Source organism: Rosa rugosa, chromosome 2 (assembly GCF_958449725.1).
Source record: "Rosa rugosa chromosome 2, drRosRugo1.1, whole genome shotgun sequence".
Classification (NCBI taxonomy): Eukaryota; Viridiplantae; Streptophyta; class Magnoliopsida; order Rosales; family Rosaceae; genus Rosa; species Rosa rugosa.
The window spans coordinates 29,894,352-29,911,371 of NC_084821.1; positions in this window are offsets into that span (position 1 = coordinate 29,894,352).

Sequence of the window (17,020 nt, forward strand, 5' to 3'; positions counted from 1 at the left end):
TGCAATTTATCTTTATTTCCCACGGTTTACATTCATGTTGGTTATCTTTATTTGCTGCACTTTTATTTTCTGTTGTTTACTTTACGTTATTTACTTTATACAAAATACAAAATCACAAAAAGAATCATCATCACTTCACTTTCACCTCAATCACCTAGTTACACAGCACTGCGGCTAGATAAGGTCGATCTGTGCTAAAGTCCTTGCATTCAAGGCAAAGAGAACCCCGCGGCCGAGATCGATCCTTCCTCGGCCCACAATCAACTGATCAGAAGTCAGATAGGCGCAAGATCTACAATCTAGAACAAAACCTCACTTGGCCTACTGGCCGCGAGTTGGCACGCCCGCGCACACGCCACCACTCCAGAAGGACACGTGTAAGCCAAAGAAGCCCTCGGCCCAGTGACACGCGGCCGAGACGATTTTTGAGCGAACACTCATAGTTGCTTCAACAGTGGCCATTAACCTTAAATTCGTTGCCAGTCACTTCACTCTTAATCTGTATAGCCCCATGAGAAAAAACATTAGTAATAGTAAAGGGACCAATCCAACGAGATTTAAGTGTACCAGGAAAGAGTTTAAGGTGAGAGTAAAACAATAGGACCTTTTGTCCTACAACAAAAGTCTTTCCACGAATCATTTTGTCATTGAAGGCCTTAGTCTTCTCCTAGTAAAGGCATGAACTCTCGTCAGCATTGATACCGCTGAAAGCAAGCGCACAATTTAACCCTGCAAAATGTAGTTGTCAGTATAGAATAAGTAGGGATCGTTCTAGCCGGGGATTGAGGGTACACCTGTAATTGCAAAAACAAGTAAAGAAATAATAAACGTAAAAAGTATTATTTACAAAAATAAAACAAAGAAAGAAATATATACAAGTAAAGTAGTAAACACAAATAGGGGGGTTTTAGAATAATTAAATCAAAACTTAAAATAAATAAAATAAAGAAAATGTAAAAACATATATACAAGGGTGGAACGCAAGGAATAAAGATCAAAACTACATCCATATGAATGAAATCCAATTACAATTCGTATAGTTGATTTTCTATGTCATGAGAAAGAAGTTGACCATGTGAAATGTTAGAAAGCAAACGATTTCCCATATTTTACTTTCCTTCAATATTTAATCTAAGTGAAAGCACCTAAATTAAACCTATTGAACATGCAATCATAGTCTAGAAAGCTAGCTACTCAAGAACACATTCAATGCATGAAGAACAAAGAAAGGATGTCAACCAAAGTGCACAACCTAGTATGAAAAAGTTCATCTATTTGCAATCCTCCTTAATTGATTTCGACTTTTGTCCAAAGCCTTTACTACTTAAATCTAACTCCAATTACATGCATATAACCTAAGTTGGCCACCAAAGAACATAAACATGCAAAAGTTTTCTATAATCCAAAATCAATCAAGCAATCTCACATAAGCAACATATAAATTAACATATAGAAATCACAACTTTATTTCAAAACATATAAACGGGCTTTAAACTTGGCCCTTAACGTCATGTTAACTAGAATTCATAACTCTACTAATCAAACAAAGAAAAACAAAAGAAAGTATGAAATACACCGTGAAAGATGGATGACAAGCCTTGAGACGAAGAACTTGAAGATCCTTGAAAGCAAGCTATAAGACCTCGGAAATTTGTTATTAATTCCTAAATGTTTCCTGGGATTAATAAAGTGTTCGTTTGTACGATTTCGTGGTTCGAGGGTGGAGTGAAATTATTTTCGGACGAATAATTATTCGAAGTGCACGTTTTAGGGGATTACGAAGTTTGACTTTTTATACGTTTAGATTCTGTGAGAACTTCCTTCACGAAAGTCGTAGAGCGCGTGGATACGAGTTCGTGGACATGTGGAACGCAGAAATCGGAGTTCGTATGAAAAAGTTATGAGCGATTGAAATTTGGGGAAAATTCTATAAATATAATAAAATTCTGGATTTTTTCATAAATCCCAAAAGTTCCAAAAATCTCATTTTCTCCCCCAGAATTCTCTCTGTTCTCTCTCCTCCGCGTGACCCGACCAGAGACGAAACCCGGTTCCCGACCCGACTCATTCTCTCTCCTCCGGCCACCTCCGACGACGGGACAAGGCAAGGAACATTCAGACCATGTCCCTGGCTTGCTTTTCTTTATTCCTCTCGATGTTGGCCATGATGATCGCGAGCTGTTCATCAATGCTTGCCCCCTCTGGGATGGGAATAGGCATAAACTCATCATTAATGGCGGTATCGCCAATGGTGGCAACATTGTCCATCAATTCACTTTAGGAATTTCTTTTGGTAAAGATTTTCCCCTGGCATCTCAATGATGACGAAAAAAGACTCTAGTATAGTGTCCCACTGGGCGTGCCAAATTGTTTGTCTTGAAGCCCGGTGGTTGAATGTGCTTCAGGAGAAAAACTTCTACAGTAGGTCCCACTGGGCGTGCCAAAATGTTTGTTTTGAAGCCCGGTGGTTGAATGTCTTCAAGAAAAAAAAAACTCTAACCTTGTCCCACCGGGTGTGCCAAAATGTTTGGCTCCAATTTTGCTGCAGCTGGTCAACAGTCTCTTTTCTGCGCGGGCGTGCCAGCACCGTTCGGGTGCGGTCGTCGGGGGTGTCCCTTGACCTGACTTCTTTCAAGCAATTGTGGACGAGGAGAGCACCAACCTCGTCGTGGGATTCTTTGTGCCTCGTGGCGAGGACTTTTGCTGAGCTTCTTGAAAATCACAATCGATACTCGATGTTGTAGATCGAGCAGAGCGAGAACCACTGGGAAGTGAGGAGAACTTGCTAAAGCGTGACTTTAGCTTGGCTGGGTTGCTAGGGCGTTACCCTTGCTTGGCTGGTTCTGTAACCGTTGTGGTCGCGGCACTACCGTCGGCTCCCGAGGAGACTAGGACCGAAGTACGTTGACAGAGGGTTTGGTGGCACTGAAAGTCGGCTTCTGAGAAGACTAGGACTAGGAGTGTGATCACCGCTAAGAGAAAGAGAAGGAGAGGAGTTGCTCTTAGAGAGGTTTGCTGTAGAGAGAACTTAGATCATCTTAGAGATGTTGTTGTTGAATGTGAATGTGTATGTGTGTTTTAGAATGAGAGGAGAAGGTGTTTATATAGGGAAGAAAAAGAAGAGTGAAATGATGAGTGGAAGAAAAATAATGAAAGTAGATCTAAGTTCACTTGTAAAATATGGAAAAGATAGAGAAAAGATGAAATGAAAGCAAAGCATGAAGGTGCAGCAACATGGAAGTGGTGATGATCTATTAAAGAGATTGTAGAAGAAAAATATATCCAAGCAAAAAGAGAAAAGCATCTAGCTTTCTTCATGTGGGTAGGAAACATGAACATGTGAATATTGAGCTGGTTTTAGGTCAGTTTCTGCCCCTTTATTCCTTCAATTAGTTCTCCAACAAGACTTCATTATATGCCTTCGACTTCTTCATATGAAATGTTCCACTATGAGTTTAGATCATCCTGACAAATTTTCAGATTTTTATTCCATGTGGTTGGGCCGAAAATGCTGCTGGACCTCTTACAGGTCCAGTTTTCCAGTTTTGCTTCTGTAGAAAATTGGGCTGATTGTTTGAAGGCCTTCCACTCAAAAAAAGCTCTGGCACTCTTCATAAGAAATGATCCTTGGGCTGTCTAGAATGGATATGCAGAGTTTCAGCTCATTTCAAGTTCATTTGGTCAGTCTGCCGCCCCTCCTTCCTTGTTTAGCTCGGTTTCTCCTAGCCGAAGTAGGAAAATGTGCTAAAGTTGACTTTTCATGTTTCCATGCTTTCATAGTAGGCTTTATTTAGCCTCTAAATATATATTTCGAGCTTGTCGACAATATATAGCTTGAGCCACTGACATTGGCTCAATTTCTCCAACACATGCCTTGTCAGGCCAAAATGTTCATTTTGGGTCCAAACATTGCCCCCCAGACCTCGAAGTCAAAGGGTCTTCGTCTTGACTGAAGAGGTCTTGAATCAGCACTCCTCTTATAATGTCGTTGCTCCAAAGCCACTTGTATTGGCTTGACTAAAATTACTTGAACAGTAGCCTCTCTCCCTCTTAATTATACATAGTGAGCATACATATATTAATCGCCAGTCTTCCTTCGCGAACCATCCTTTGCGAGGCCATGTAATTAAAACCACTTCGCTGCCAACAATTCGCAACCCAGCTTTCGCCACAATTATTGGCAAAAATATTGATTTGACCTCCTCCACTGCTAATACCATACTAGGCATATTAAATGCCTCTTGTATATGTGCCCAGACCAATACCAATGGCCTCTTAAGTATATTAGCAAGTTCCAGCCACTATTAGGCAAGAACACAATTTTTTGCATCCTCCGCGACGCACAAATTTGAAACTCTTTTTGTATTTTTGTATTTTTTTTTTTTTTAATTTTAATAAGACATTGTGAATCAAGGTTTAGACATGCGGCCCAAGTATAGTCGTCTAGACACAAATTTTCTTTCAAATCCTTTGGGCAACCTTACTGAAATGGCCAGGTGGGGGAGGGCGAACAAGAGAGGCAGAATCCATTTTGGCATGAGCTACTCCCACATAGTGGTTTAGGCCCATTTGCACGCACTTCTGGATTCAAGAACCTGTCATGAACGTTGTCCCCTTTCTAGACACCATTTCACATAGGCTATACTTACTAAGATGAGAAAGGTCATAAGTGTGAAGACAGTTCAACAAGTGTTAATAAAAGCCGCCCTTAACCTTAAGGGACCTGAACTAGGCACCAATAAGGAGTTTAGGCCAATATTAACAAAAAAGACTTCACCTATTCCGTTATGATTCACAACCCCTTTACCAAATTCAACTTCTTCTTTTTTTTTTTTTTTTTTTTTTTTTTTTAACTATGAAAATAAAGGTAAAAATGAAAACTGAAAATTGACAGGAAATTTAAAAACAAAGAAAGAAGTTAGCAGCACTATATTTGGCTAACCTCCAGAAGGCCACGGGGGAGGCCATCTATGCTTCACTCCAAGCTCCGATGTATCAAAATTTGTAGGGTAAAAATCCCTCCTATGAGAGCTTGTAGAAAAAGAACAAAGATACTTCTCGTTGAAGAATTTGGAGGAATTTGGCTCGTGAGAGGGGTATTCTTGCCCCCCAAGTATCTTTGTTGGTTGACGAGACATGATCTCCAATTGTAATTTGGAAGATGACGGTGTCCCAAGATCGGCTTTGTCGCCAACTGTCGCCAACTTCTCTTGATCAAAGGGATGATCATGGGTCATATCTTGCCCCCCATGCATCTGATCAGTAGCCACATATTTGGCTTGATCAGTGGAGACATCAGATATTTGTTCAGAGACAATTTTCTTGTCTGAAGAACAATCTTGTTGATGACGTTCTCCATAAGTAGCCTCTATGTAAGGCTGTGATTCACCAGTGAGGCCATTAGGTTGATTGCCACCTATAGGCAAATCAGCCTCATAAATGACCTCTTCTCGAGCGTTCTGCTCAATTTCTAGGTCCCAATCGCGAAACCTCTGCTTTGTTTTTGCGATCAAAATGACCATGTCCCTGGCTTGCTTTTCTTTATTCCTCTCGATGTTGGCCATGATGATCGCGAGCTGTTCATCAATGCTTGCCCCCTCTGGGATGGGAATAGGCATAAACTCATCATTAATGGCGGTATCGCCAATGGTGGCAACATTGTCCATCAATTCACTTTAGGAATTTCTTTTGGTAAAGATTTTCCCCTGGCATCTCAATGATGACGAAAAAAGACTCTAGTATAGTGTCCCACTGGGCGTGCCAAAATGTTTGTTTTGAAGCCCGGTGGTTGAATGTGCTTCAGGAGAAAAACTTCTACAGTAGGTCCCACTGGGCGTGCCAAAATGTTTGTTTTGAAGCCCGGTGGTTGAATGTCATCAAGAAAAAAAAATCTCTAACCTTGTCCAACCGGGTGTGCCAAAATGTTTGGCTCCAATTTTGCTGCAGCTGGTCAACAGTCTCTTTTCTGCGCGGGCGTGCCAGCACCGTTCGGGTGCGGTCGTCGGGGGTGTCCCTTGACCTGACTTCTTTCAAGCAATTGTGGACGAGGAGAGCACCAACCTCGTCGTGGGATTCTTTGTGCCTCGTGGCGAGGACTTTTGCTGAGCTTCTTGAAAATCACAATCGATACTCGATGTTGTAGATCGAGCAGAGCGAGAACCACTGGGAAGTGAGGAGAACTTGCTAAAGCGTGACTTTAGCTTGGCTGGGTTGCTAGGGCGTTACCCTTGCTTGGCTGGTTCTGTAACCGTTGTGGTCGCGGCACTACCGTCGGCTCCCGAGGAGACTAGGACCGAAGTACGTTGACAGAGGGTTTGGTGGCACTGAAAGTCGGCTTCTGAGAAGACTAGGACTAGGAGTGTGATCACCGCTAAGAGAAAGAGAAGGAGAGGAGTTGCTCTTAGAGAGGTTTGCTGTAGAGAGAACTTAGATCATCTTAGAGATGTTGTTGTTGAATGTGAATGTGTATGTGTGTTTTAGAATGAGAGGAGAAAGTGTTTATATAGGGAAGAAAAAGAAGAGTGAAATGATGAGTGGAAGAAAAATAATGAAAGTAGATCTAAGTTCACTTGTAAAATATGGAAAAGATAGAGAAAAGATGAAATGAAAGCAAAGCATGAAGGTGCAGCAACATGGAAGTGGTGATGATCTATTAAAGAGATTGTAGAAGAAAAATATATCCAAGCAAAAAGAGAAAAGCATCTAGCTTTCTTCATGTGGGTAGGAAACATGAACATGTGAATATTGAGCTGGTTTTAGGTCAGTTTCTGCCCCTTTATTCCTTCAATTATTTCTCCAACAAGACTTCATTATATGCCTTCGACTTCTTCATATGAAATGTTCCACTATGAGTTTAGATCATCCTGACAAATTTTCAGATTTTTATTCCATGTGGTTGGGCCGAAAATGCTGCTGGACCTCTTACAGGTCCAGTTTTCCAGTTTTGCTTCTGTAGAAAATTGGGCTGATTGTTTGAAGGCCTTCCACTCAAAAAAAGCTCTGGCACTCTTCATAAGAAATGATCCTTGGGCTGTCTAGAATGGATATGCAGAGTTTCAGCTCATTTCAAGTTCATTTGGTCAGTCTGCCGCCCCTCCTTCCTTGTTTAGCTCGGTTTCTCCTAGCCGAAGTAGGAAAATGTGCTAAAGTTGACTTTTCATGTTTCCATGCTTTCATAGTAGGCTTTATTTAGCCTCTAAATATATATTTCGAGCTTGTCGACAATATATAGCTTGAGCCACTGACATTGGCTCAATTTCTCCAACACATGCCTTGTCAGGCCAAAATGTTCATTTTGGGTCCAAACATTGCCCCCCAGACCTCGAAGTCAAAGGGTCTTCGTCTTGACTGAAGAGGTCTTGAATCAGCACTCCTCTTATAATGTCGTTGCTCCAAAGCCACTTGTATTGGCTTGACTAAAATTACTTGAACAGTAGCCTCTCTCCCTCTTAATTATACATAGTGAGCATACATATATTAATCGCCAGTCTTCCTTCGCGAACCATCCTTTGCGAGGCCATGTAATTAAAACCACTTCGCTGCCAACAATTCGCAACCCAGCTTTCGCCACAATTATTGGCAAAAATATTGATTTGACCTCCTCCACTGCTAATACCATACTAGGCATATTAAATGCCTCTTGTATATGTGCCCAGACCAATACCAATGGCCTCTTAAGTATATTAGCAAGTTCCAGCCACTATTAGGCAAGAACACAATTTTTTGCATCCTCCGCGACGCACAAATTTGAAACTCTTTTTGTATTTTTGTATTTTTTTTTTTTTTAATTTTAATAAGACATTGTGAATCAAGGTTTAGACATGCGGCCCAAGTATAGTCGTCTAGACACAAATTTTCTTTCAAATCCTTTGGGCAACCTTACTGAAATGGCCAGGTGGGGGAGGGCGAACAAGAGAGGCAGAATCCATTTTGGCATGAGCTACTCCCACATAGTGGTTTAGGCCCATTTGCACGCACTTCTGGATTCAAGAACCTGTCATGAACGTTGTCCCCTTTCTAGACACCATTTCACATAGGCTATACTTACTAAGATGAGAAAGGTCATAAGTGTGAAGACAGTTCAACAAGTGTTAATAAAAGCCGCCCTTAACCTTAAGGGACCTGAACTAGGCACCAATAAGGAGTTTAGGCCAATATTAACAAAAGAGACTTCACCTATTCCGTTATGATTCACAACCCCTTTACCAAATTCAACTTCTTCTTTTTTTTTTTTTTTTTTTTTTTTTTTTAACTATGAAAATAAAGGTAAAAATGAAAACTGAAAATTGACAGGAAATTTAAAAACAAAGAAAGAAGTTAGCAGCACTATATTTGGCTAACCTCCAGAAGGCCACGGGGGAGGCCATCTATGCTTCACTCCAAGCTCCGATGTATCAAAATTTGTAGGGTAAAAATCCCTCCTATGAGAGCTTGTAGAAAAAGAACAAAGATACTTCTCGTTGAAGAATTTGGAGGAATTTGGCTCGTGAGAGGGGTATTCTTGCCCCCCAAGTATCTTTGTTGGTTGACGAGACATGATCTCCAATTGTAATTTGGAAGATGACGGTGTCCCAAGATCGGCTTTGTCGCCAACTGTCGCCAACTTCTCTTGATCAAAGGGATGATCATGGGTCATATCTTGCCCCCCATGCATCTGATCAGTAGCCACATATTTGGCTTGATCAGTGGAGACATCAGATATTTGTTCAGAGACAATTTTCTTGTCTGAAGAACAATCTTGTTGATGACGTTCTCCATAAGTAGCCTCTATGTAAGGCTGTGATTCACCAGTGAGGCCATTAGGTTGATTGCCACCTATAGGCAAATCAGCCTCATAAATGACCTCTTCTCGAGCGTTCTGCTCAATTTCTAGGTCCCAATCGCGAAACCTCTGCTTTGTTTTTGCGATCAAAATGACCATGTCCCTGGCTTGCTTTTCTTTATTCCTCTCGATGTTGGCCATGATGATCGCGAGCTGTTCATCAATGCTTGCCCCCTCTGGGATGGGAATAGGCATAAACTCATCATTAATGGCGGTATCGCCAATGGTGGCAACATTGTCCATCAATTCACTTTAGGAATTTCTTTTGGTAAAGATTTTCCCCTGGCATCTCAATGATGACGAAAAAAGACTCTAGTATAGTGTCCCACTGGGCGTGCCAAAATGTTTGTTTTGAAGCCCGGTGGTTGAATGTGCTTCAGGAGAAAAACTTCTACAGTAGGTCCCACTGGGCGTGCCAAAATGTTTGTTTTGAAGCCCGGTGGTTGAATGTCATCAAGAAAAAAAAATCTCTAACCTTGTCCAACCGGGTGTGCCAAAATGTTTGGCTCCAATTTTGCTGCAGCTGGTCAACAGTCTCTTTTCTGCGCGGGCGTGCCAGCACCGTTCGGGTGCGGTCGTCGGGGGTGTCCCTTGACCTGACTTCTTTCAAGCAATTGTGGACGAGGAGAGCACCAACCTCGTCGTGGGATTCTTTGTGCCTCGTGGCGAGGACTTTTGCTGAGCTTCTTGAAAATCACAATCGATACTCGATGTTGTAGATCGAGCAGAGCGAGAACCACTGGGAAGTGAGGAGAACTTGCTAAAGCGTGACTTTAGCTTGGCTGGGTTGCTAGGGCGTTACCCTTGCTTGGCTGGTTCTGTAACCGTTGTGGTCGCGGCACTACCGTCGGCTCCCGAGGAGACTAGGACCGAAGTACGTTGACAGAGGGTTTGGTGGCACTGAAAGTCGGCTTCTGAGAAGACTAGGACTAGGAGTGTGATCACCGCTAAGAGAAAGAGAAGGAGAGGAGTTGCTCTTAGAGAGGTTTGCTGTAGAGAGAACTTAGATCATCTTAGAGATGTTGTTGTTGAATGTGAATGTGTATGTGTGTTTTAGAATGAGAGGAGAAGGTGTTTATATAGGGAAGAAAAAGAAGAGTGAAATGATGAGTGGAAGAAAAATAATGAAAGTAGATCTAAGTTCACTTGTAAAATATGGAAAAGATAGAGAAAAGATGAAATGAAAGCAAAGCATGAAGGTGCAGCAACATGGAAGTGGTGATGATCTATTAAAGAGATTGTAGAAGAAAAATATATCCAAGCAAAAAGAGAAAAGCATCTAGCTTTCTTCATGTGGGTAGGAAACATGAACATGTGAATATTGAGCTGGTTTTAGGTCAGTTTCTGCCCCTTTATTCCTTCAATTATTTCTCCAACAAGACTTCATTATATGCCTTCGACTTCTTCATATGAAATGTTCCACTATGAGTTTAGATCATCCTGACAAATTTTCAGATTTTTATTCCATGTGGTTGGGCCGAAAATGCTGCTGGACCTCTTACAGGTCCAGTTTTCCAGTTTTGCTTCTGTAGAAAATTGGGCTGATTGTTTGAAGGCCTTCCACTCAAAAAAAGCTCTGGCACTCTTCATAAGAAATGATCCTTGGGCTGTCTAGAATGGATATGCAGAGTTTCAGCTCATTTCAAGTTCATTTGGTCAGTCTGCCGCCCCTCCTTCCTTGTTTAGCTCGGTTTCTCCTAGCCGAAGTAGGAAAATGTGCTAAAGTTGACTTTTCATGTTTCCATGCTTTCATAGTAGGCTTTATTTAGCCTCTAAATATATATTTCGAGCTTGTCGACAATATATAGCTTGAGCCACTGACATTGGCTCAATTTCTCCAACACATGCCTTGTCAGGCCAAAATGTTCATTTTGGGTCCAAACATTGCCCCCCAGACCTCGAAGTCAAAGGGTCTTCGTCTTGACTGAAGAGGTCTTGAATCAGCACTCCTCTTATAATGTCGTTGCTCCAAAGCCACTTGTATTGGCTTGACTAAAATTACTTGAACAGTAGCCTCTCTCCCTCTTAATTATACATAGTGAGCATACATATATTAATCGCCAGTCTTCCTTCGCGAACCATCCTTTGCGAGGCCATGTAATTAAAACCACTTCGCTGCCAACAATTCGCAACCCAGCTTTCGCCACAATTATTGGCAAAAATATTGATTTGACCTCCTCCACTGCTAATACCATACTAGGCATATTAAATGCCTCTTGTATATGTGCCCAGACCAATACCAATGGCCTCTTAAGTATATTAGCAAGTTCCAGCCACTATTAGGCAAGAACACAATTTTTTGCATCCTCCGCGACGCACAAATTTGAAACTCTTTTTGTATTTTTGTATTTTTTTTTTTTTTAATTTTAATAAGACATTGTGAATCAAGGTTTAGACATGCGGCCCAAGTATAGTCGTCTAGACACAAATTTTCTTTCAAATCCTTTGGGCAACCTTACTGAAATGGCCAGGTGGGGGAGGGCGAACAAGAGAGGCAGAATCCATTTTGGCATGAGCTACTCCCACATAGTGGTTTAGGCCCATTTGCACGCACTTCTGGATTCAAGAACCTGTCATGAACGTTGTCCCCTTTCTAGACACCATTTCACATAGGCTATACTTACTAAGATGAGAAAGGTCATAAGTGTGAAGACAGTTCAACAAGTGTTAATAAAAGCCGCCCTTAACCTTAAGGGACCTGAACTAGGCACCAATAAGGAGTTTAGGCCAATATTAACAAAAGAGACTTCACCTATTCCGTTATGATTCACAACCCCTTTACCAAATTCAACTTCTTCTTTTTTTTTTTTTTTCTTTTTTTTTTTTAACTATGAAAATAAAGGTAAAAATGAAAACTGAAAATTGACAGGAAATTTAAAAACAAAGAAAGAAGTTAGCAGCACTATATTTGGCTAACCTCCAGAAGGCCACGGGGGAGGCCATCTATGCTTCACTCCAAGCTCCGATGTATCAAAATTTGTAGGGTAAAAATCCCTCCTATGAGAGCTTGTAGAAAAAGAACAAAGATACTTCTCGTTGAAGAATTTGGAGGAATTTGGCTCGTGAGAGGGGTATTCTTGCCCCCCAAGTATCTTTGTTGGTTGACGAGACATGATCTCCAATTGTAATTTGGAAGATGACGGTGTCCCAAGATCGGCTTTGTCGCCAACTGTCGCCAACTTCTCTTGATCAAAGGGATGATCATGGGTCATATCTTGCCCCCCATGCATCTGATCAGTAGCCACATATTTGGCTTGATCAGTGGAGACATCAGATATTTGTTCAGAGACAATTTTCTTGTCTGAAGAACAATCTTGTTGATGACGTTCTCCATAAGTAGCCTCTACGTAAGGCTGTGATTCACCAGTGAGGCCATTAGGTTGATTGCCACCTATAGGCAAATCAGCCTCATAAATGACCTCTTCTCGAGCGTTCTGCTCAATTTCTAGGTCCCAATCGCGAAACCTCTGCTTTGTTTTTGCGATCAAAATGACCATGTCCCTGGCTTGCTTTTCTTTATTCCTCTCGATGTTGGCCATGATGATCGCGAGCTGTTCATCAATGCTTGCCCCCTCTGGGATGGGAATAGGCATAAACTCATCATTAATGGCGGTATCGCCAATGGTGGCAACATTGTCCATCAATTCACTTTAGGAATTTCTTTTGGTAAAGATTTTCCCCTGGCATCTCAATGATGACGAAAAAAGACTCTAGTATAGTGTCCCACTGGGCGTGCCAAAATGTTTGTTTTGAAGCCCGGTGGTTGAATGTGCTTCAGGAGAAAAACTTCTACAGTAGGTCCCACTGGGCGTGCCAAAATGTTTGTTTTGAAGCCCGGTGGTTGAATGTCATCAAGAAAAAAAAAACTCTAACCTTGTCCCACCGGGTGTGCCAAAATGTTTGGCTCCAATTTTGCTGCAGCTGGTCAACAGTCTCTTTTCTGCGCGGGCGTGCCAGCACCGTTCGGGTGCGGTCGTCGGGGGTGTCCCTTGACCTGACTTCTTTCAAGCAATTGTGGACGAGGAGAGCACCAACCTCGTCGTGGGATTCTTTGTGCCTCGTGGCGAGGACTTTTGCTGAGCTTCTTGAAAATCACAATCGATACTCGATGTTGTAGATCGAGCAGAGCGAGAACCACTGGGAAGTGAGGAGAACTTGCTAAAGCGTGACTTTAGCTTGGCTGGGTTGCTAGGGCGTTACCCTTGCTTGGCTGGTTCTGTAACCGTTGTGGTCGCGGCACTACCGTCGGCTCCCGAGGAGACTAGGACCGAAGTACGTTGACAGAGGGTTTGGTGGCACTGAAAGTCGGCTTCTGAGAAGACTAGGACTAGGAGTGTGATCACCGCTAAGAGAAAGAGAAGGAGAGGAGTTGCTCTTAGAGAGGTTTGCTGTAGAGAGAACTTAGATCATCTTAGAGATGTTGTTGTTGAATGTGAATGTGTATGTGTGTTTTAGAATGAGAGGAGAAGGTGTTTATATAGGGAAGAAAAAGAAGAGTGAAATGATGAGTGGAAGAAAAATAATGAAAGTAGATCTAAGTTCACTTGTAAAATATGGAAAAGATAGAGAAAAGATGAAATGAAAGCAAAGCATGAAGGTGCAGCAACATGGAAGTGGTGATGATCTATTAAAGAGATTGTAGAAGAAAAATATATCCAAGCAAAAAGAGAAAAGCATCTAGCTTTCTTCATGTGGGTAGGAAACATGAACATGTGAATATTGAGCTGGTTTTAGGTCAGTTTCTGCCCCTTTATTCCTTCAATTAGTTCTCCAACAAGACTTCATTATATGCCTTCGACTTCTTCATATGAAATGTTCCACTATGAGTTTAGATCATCCTGACAAATTTTCAGATTTTTATTCCATGTGGTTGGGCCGAAAATGCTGCTGGACCTCTTACAGGTCCAGTTTTCCAGTTTTGCTTCTGTAGAAAATTGGGCTGATTGTTTGAAGGCCTTCCACTCAAAAAAAGCTCTGGCACTCTTCATAAGAAATGATCCTTGGGCTGTCTAGAATGGATATGCAGAGTTTCAGCTCATTTCAAGTTCATTTGGTCAGTCTGCCGCCCCTCCTTCCTTGTTTAGCTCGGTTTCTCCTAGCCGAAGTAGGAAAATGTGCTAAAGTTGACTTTTCATGTTTCCATGCTTTCATAGTAGGCTTTATTTAGCCTCTAAATATATATTTCGAGCTTGTCGACAATATATAGCTTGAGCCACTGACATTGGCTCAATTTCTCCAACACATGCCTTGTCAGGCCAAAATGTTCATTTTGGGTCCAAACAGATTGATGGTTTGAGTTGGCGGACGATTGTGAATCGTATCTTGGCTGTTAGAGAAGACGCAGCAGGATTTGGAGGTGAGTAAATCTCACGGTGTTTCGGTTGATAAATTAGTTATGTTTTATTTTAGTATATTTAATTGTTAGCATGCAAAATCATTTATCAAAATAAATTATTTGTTTTAAAATATATGAACTTGATCGACAACGGTTCATGGGTAGATAAAATGATTTTCGAGTAGTTAATTTATAAAACTATAGTTGGTATTAGTAGTCATTCCTGCGTGAATGACTACGTATATATATATATATTTACGTGGAATATATATAGATGGAGTGGCGTTGTGATATGTATATGTTTGATGGTCATATTGTTGAAAGAGTGAATTGAAAATGTGATGTGACATTGTGAGTCGTGTGGGATTTCCTTAAAAAGGTTTTATTCTGAGGACCGAAAGGTCTGAAGTTTGAAGGTTACAGTGGTAACCTGGATTTCTATTCTGAGGACCGAAGGGTCTGAAGTTTGAAGGTTACAGTGGTAACCTGGATTTCTATTCTGAGGACCGGTGGGTCTGAAGTTTGAAGGTTACAGTGGTAACCTGGATTTCTATTCTGAGGACCTGTGGGTCTGAAGTTTGAAGGTTACAGTGGTAACCTGGATTTCTATTCTGAGGTTACAGTGGTAACCTGGATTTCTATTCTGAGGACCGGTGGGTCTGAAGTTTGAAGGTTACAGTGGTAACCTGGATTTCTATTCTGAGGACCTGTGGGTCTGAAGTTTGAAGGTTACAGTGGTAACCTGGATTTCTATTCTGAGGACCGGTGGGTCTGAAGTTTGAAGGTTACAGTGGTAACCTGGATTTCTAGGACCTGTGGGTCTGAAGTTTGGTCGTAAGGTTGAACCTCGGCAGAGGTGACAGGTTACGATTAAGTTGAGCTCGAGTCTATCGTAGTTCAAGGAAGGTTTTTGGGTTTTTCGTTTGTGTTTACTTGAGATTGGGATTTTTATGAATTCTATTGTTTTCTTAAATTTGTAATCTCCAGAACTAAATTATATGCTGGGATTACTACATTTTGAATTGTTTGTTTTTATGTAATCTCCTGAACTAAGTTATATGCAGGGATTACCACTTTTTGTATTGTTTGTTTTAATGTAAATTCCTGAACTAAACTCTATGCAGGGATTTATATGATTTCTTTTGTTTGTTTTCATGTGATCTCCTGAACTAAGTTTCTATGCAGGGATTACTGATTTTGCTTAATTCTTATTATGGGTACAGTTGTGGGTTGTGATCTGTAGTGATTAGGAAATGAGTTGTGAGGTCATCATTTTGACAAATGCTTTATGTTGAAGGGAAGTGAGTGTGATTTGTCATTGTGATGATATGATATGATATGATATGATATGAACTTGATGTTTGGTTGTGTTTTGTGGAATTAAATATTGTTGCTTTAATTATCTCACGAGCTGAGAAATTATAAGCATGAGTGACGTGAGTCATTTTAATTGAGTTTACTCATACGGGCTAAAAAGCTTACCGGGTTTGTTTTGTTCATTCCCGGTGCACTATTCTATGGTGTAGGGGTTATTGTGCAGGTTAGAATATCGATTAATCGTCATCAAAGCTGAGGTGTACGTTCGGTAGCGTGGACGTGGAAGAGTACTCTTAGTTTTAAGTCTTCCGCTGTGTAGTGAGTTGTGGTGGGTGTGTTTACTTATTGAATTGTCATTCAGTTTAATTTGTAAACTATCTGTAATGTAATATGTGACTCTAAAGAACGAGTCGGTATTGACATTGTGAGCTCAGTTTGGCTGTTGGTTAATTTAAATGAAAAATTTTCTGTGTTTTCTTGTGTTTGTTCTCGCGTTTCGGATTTGAATTTTCTTTATTCAAAATTCGGGGCGTGACAGTTTGGTATCAGAGCGTAAGGTACATATTTGGTGACAGTCTGTACTACTCGAGTGATGGCCCGTCTGCAGCGGATCCCCATCATATAGTCTTCGGTATTGACATAGTCATTGGGTATGTGGAGTGTTAGGTGTAGTCTAGAACGTTAAGTCATCAGAGCATAGGTCGGCTCTGTAAGTGAAGTGTTGGAGCTTTGTGTAGCTTCTTGAGTTGTAGTCTTTTGAGGAATGGGAACCTCTAGATTAGACTCTGGTGGAGTGGTCGAGGATGGTTTTCATGGAAAATCGTATCCTTTTGTGCGGAGTAGTTGTTTGGTTGTTAGGGTCATGGCGTTTGACCTATGCTTGTATCTAAAGTCGGTACAAGTATTTGATCGAGTGTAGTTGTGCCTTCCTATGTTGGATTGGCAGAGGTATTGGGTGGAAGGTGCTTATCAGGGGATAATCATCTTGTTTAATTGCGTGGTGTCTTAGTGGAACTTTTTCAGCATATTATTATGTGTTTAAGGTGACACTGAGGTATCTATGCTGACCTTGTGTGGTTTGAGTTCTTGGTATGGTATATTGAGAATGATTGTGGAGTGCTGCTCCTCTGATTTTTGTTGTGGTAGAGATTTCGGCAATGTTGATTGTGTTTGTGAAATGCTTTGTGATGACTTATGTGTAGGTTAGCTGAGGCTAGACCTTACTGTGATTTTGGTTATGAGATGGTAGGAATTGATGAGTGATTGTGCATGCATTATTTTTGTAGTGGTTGAGACCTTGGTGTAGTTTTGATTGGTGAAATAAATCCCTTGTGAGTTGGAATGGTTTCACTATAATGTTGTTTAGGTAGTGAAATGCTTTTGTGGCAGCCTTTGTGGCAGTGCCTTTTGTAGCAGCTTTTGTAGCAGTGCTTGTGTGACAGGCAGCTTGTGTAGCAATGCTTGTGTGGCAGCCTTTGTGGCAGTGCCAGTAGTGCTTTTGTAGCAGCTTTTATGGCAGTACTTGTAGAGCTTGTGTGTCAGTACTG